Genomic DNA, 4,873 nt, shown 5'->3' with positions numbered 1-4,873 from the left:
ACTCTAATTCTTTTCTTTCTTAAAGGATTTAGCATAGGTGTCTACTAAGTTATTTTTAAGAAAGCATAAAACTGTGGAAATTGATAAACACATGAGGCCTAGGGCATGGGTGTCTACTCTCGGTTCCCATGTTGATTAACCCAAAAATCCAGTGTGGATATCTTTTGTTACTTATGTTAAACCCAGGACTCAGTCATCAAAATTGATTTAACTAACTAATCCATACCACATGCACATGTTGATCAGGCACACACATATGAGGAATTCATGAAACTAGGTATTAATCAAGTTAGACATCATAACAAGATCATCACAAAGGCGCCTATATTGAATATTAACAAAACATAACTAGGGCTTCAATCTAGCCGTACTAAATAAATTAGCTACACATAGAGTTGATGTTAAACATCTTCATAAAATAAAAGAAGAGCAAGGAAAAGAATAAACCCGAGACTTGAACTTGAAGAGCTCCAATTCTTCTCCTTACAAAGCATACCTATTCTAGAGGCTTAAGGGTCTATTTATAGGCTTTAGAAGTCCTTGACAAACTAGTAAACTTAGGAATTTCGCAGGGTTTCAAAACCTATTACAATTGGGAGTTGGAAAACCCTAATATGGAAAGAATAAAAATCTGGCTGCTATGTTAAGTGCTAAAATATTCATATTTTAAACCCTTAACTTACATGTATTAATCCTTTAGTTTGGTTAATTTATGCCATTTTACTTCCTTTTTGTATTTCCTTCGTTTTATAGGTTTTTGAAAGAAAAGAAAGCGTTTCCGGAAAAGTTCGATGCTTAAAGGGCAAATTGGGAAGACCTAGAAGATATGGTTAAGCTTAACCAATCATGGTTAAAGTTTAATCAAATAAAAAAAAGGATTTAATCGGAATTTCTAAAATTGGAGTCAAAATCGGATTGGAGGCAAAATTGGATTCTGCATACCTCTCGGTATTTTGACCATAACTTTCAGCTCAAATATCCAATTGAGGTGATTCAAGTGGCGTTGGAAATATAACTCAAAATTATACAAATTATTATGAGACAGAATTTTCCCAATTCGGAGCGCCACAAGGCCAAAATCGCTCCGTAAAATGGGACCGCAATTTTGGGCAAATCCTATTCTGATTTGGACTTAGGTTTTCTTTATTCTAATTGGACTTGGACTTAAATCTCCGAAATTCCTAGGATTACTAAGGCTTATAGGACTCTCCTAAGCCCTATAAATAGACCTCTAAGCCTCACAATTCAATAGACAATTTGAAGGAGACAACTTTGGGGAGAGGAATTGGAGGCTACTTCTGGGAGCGATTTTCGGTTCTTTCTTTACTTTTACTTCTTTTATGTGTAACTAACTCTTAAGGAGGGATAGATTGAAGCCCTAATTATGTTTATTTAATATTTCAATATTGGCGCCTTTGTGATAATCAAATTGTGTTGCTTAACTTGATTAATTCCTATTTTCTTGAATTCCTCATATGTATGTGACTGGCCATTATATGCATGTGGTATGGACTAGTTAGTTAAATCAATTTGGATGATCAAGTCCTGGGTTTAACATAAGTAACAAAAGATATCCACATCGGATTCTTAGGTTAATCAACATGGAAAACTGGGAGTAGACACCCATGCGCTAGGCCTCATGTGTTTGTCGATTTTCATAGATTTATGCTTTATTAAAGAACAACTTAGTAGACACCCATGCTAAATCCTTTAAGAAAGAAAAGAACTAGAGTAGACACCCATGCCTAATTCGTTGTTTAGGGAAATCAATAGCTTAAGGATTAGACACCCATACCCTTAGGTTGGCAAACATTAAGTACTCATAATATGATTGGATCATTAGCATATTGTTATATTATCTAAGCATGATTAGTGGTGGATATCAAAACCCTACCTTTACTTTTTCATTTATCTTTTTATTTCCTTTTCACAATATCAATTCAGTGACAAGTTGATATTTTTAATTAATTCTAAATAAAATCACAATCCTCGTGGGAACAATCTCGTACTTGCTGTATTATACTATTGTTTTGATCTTGTGCACTTGCGAGTTAAAACGTACTAAATATTATCTATTAATTTAGGTAGTATTTGGCACAACAAGTTTTTGGCGCCGTTGCCGGGGATTGTTTGATTTTGTTTGGAATTTTTTTCCTTTAATTTATTTTTGTTTTCAATTTGTCTGTTTTTCTAGTTTTTTTTCCGCTGTTCCTGTTTTGCCACTGGAGGTGCGCTCGAGCGCCCAACCAGGGCGATCGAGCGCACAGCACGGTGTGATCGATCGCACATCCAGAGAGCAGCACTGTACTACGATAATTATAGATCTAATTTTTTTTCTTTTGTTTTATGCAGGGTCAGTTGAGTTTGCATCTTCTTATGTTTTATTTTTACTTTTGTTTTTATTTTCCCTTTTTATTTTAATCTTTTGTTATTTTTACCTTCACACATGTGGGGCGGCACTCCGACACCCCGTAGACCATGTTCATGTTACCACGACCATTATCACAGTGTTAGAGAATGTCCTACATTGAGGCAAATTTCTAACCAATCCATGAATGCAGCATTCTCTAGACCGGGGAACAGCCACTATTTTGACCTGTAACCCAACATGTAACCAACAATCCAATCTTTCATGGCAAGCTCAAGCTCCTAGAAATCATTCATATTTCTCTCAATCGGATCCACCACTACAAGATCAGTTGGCTTCCATGCAAAAGACATTAAATATACTTGTAAAATCCATGGCTAGTAGAAACATCTATACTATTCAGCTAGCCACCCAACTCCAAGTATGTGCCACATGCTCTCGTTTTGATCATTCTTCTGAAACGTGTCCTCTGTATTTATCTGCAAATCGGGAGCAAGTGTCAAGGCTGAATAGACTGAAAGGTATGATACACACCCTAGTGACTTCTCAACAGTAGTTCATGACTTCTCAACAGTAGTTCATGATTGATCAAAAACAAACCAATGCCAAGCATGAGCAGTCCATTCAAAGAAATGATCAAGCCATTCAAAGACTAGAAGTACAAATGGGAAAATTGGCCAGGGAGCTGAGAGCATCTCCCATCAACTGGCGTCAACAATACCAAGAAGAAGAGTGTCAAAATCAGTTGATGGAAAATCCCAATGGACAATACATGGAGGAAGAGTGCACATACTATCATGAGCAAGTTGTCACGTTGAAGAGAGAAGAGGTGGTTGAAAATCAAGTGGAAGAGGGGAATGGGGAGCAAATCAAAGTTCTAGGAGCTACATAGGGAAAAAGAAGAGCACTAAGATTTTTTCACCATTAGCTCCTATTCCTAAAACACCAAGAGGCCAAGAGAGAAGTCTGTGAGAGGTACCACATGAGCAATTTGAGGACATCAAGATAGAAAAACTCCCTAAGTTTTCTTCTTACTTTATTCCAGTTCATGATTCCCCACCGGATGAGCAACTATTTTGAAAAACTCAGAGTGGTCCTCCCCGATCTAGAAACACTCAGAATCACCTTGCAGCAGAAAAGATTCATTCCCTTTGGTGCAAGAGAATGAAAGATTGGTGCTTCAAGTTTAAAGTACTACCGCCTGGATGAAGACGTTAAACTTAGCGCTCATGGGAGGCACCCCATAGCATATCCTTTATTTATTTATTTTTATTTTGTTTTATTTATCGTTTTTTTTTGTTTTCCTTTGTGTTTTATTTTACTTTAGTGTTTTAATGTTTCGAGTCCCTGGTCAATGTTGTTACATTCTGTTACTGTGATTGAGCGCACCCTGAGTGCGATCGAGCGCAGTAACCAACTTTTGGCTGCATTACATTCTGTCAGTGCGATCGAGCACACATCACCCAAACACGCACTCCATTGCGCGAGTGCTATCGAGCGCACTCGGGCAGCAGGCCACATGACCTATTTTGCGTCACTTTCCCCCAGTCCCCACATCTTTTTTTTACACACTCCATCACTGGACCCACACTTTCACCAGCACACCACCACTCTTCCTCACTTCCACCGGCCTTCAACGAGCACCATCGTCGCATATCACACACACATCACCCCATAGTTTATCCTTTTATTTTATTTAAATGTGTTTTAAGTTAATTCTTGTTTTGTTTCTTTTTACTTGTTTGTGTGTTTTCTTATTTTGTAGGGACAAGTGTGCTTCAATTCAAGTTTGGGGGTTTGCAATGAGCCATGCTTTCCAAGACTATTTCGTCCATCTCTCGTGTACACTCTTTCCTTAATTTAGACACATTGGGGACAATGTGTAATTTAAGTTTGGGGGTATGGGTACAAATGTTGTTCACACACACTTTGTCTCAATTTCAGGTTAATTGTTTTGTGTGTTCGTTTGTTTATTTAAAAGAAAAAGAAAAATAGAAAATTTTATACATGTTCATGTTTGCCCTAAAATTTTAAGTAAATCTAAAAGAATTGTGGCTTGAATTCATCAGTAAGCTTAAAATTTTGAACACATGATTTGATGAGAGAATTTGTTAGTTTGATTACTTGCTTAGGACAGTTGAAAAATCACATGTTTGATCTGATCACACAAGCACATTAGCACATAATTTGTGAGGTATGGCATGAGGTTTGATATGTGTGTTTCTGTATCTTGGATGAAACTGGATGATTTATTAGATGGACACTTTGGTATATTTGTGAAAAAAAAAGAATAAATAAATGATCATTGATAGGCTTTTCACTGAGTAACTGGACCTCTTGCCTCAAAGCATTGAGTGTACACGTCAAAAGGTGAAAAATTTGGATTTGATCAATGTCAAGGTTAGTTTGGTTTTGTAGCCTTTTTGACTCGAATTAGTAGGTCCTTAGGGGTGTCTGTACACCTAATGCCCTAAAACCATCTAGTTTGGGAGTCATTGACTTAAC

The sequence above is a fragment of the Corylus avellana genome, chromosome ca4 (assembly GCF_901000735.1).
Source record: "Corylus avellana chromosome ca4, CavTom2PMs-1.0".
NCBI classification, from domain to species: Eukaryota; Viridiplantae; Streptophyta; class Magnoliopsida; order Fagales; family Betulaceae; genus Corylus; species Corylus avellana.
Note: the sequence above shows the minus strand (reverse complement) of the source record.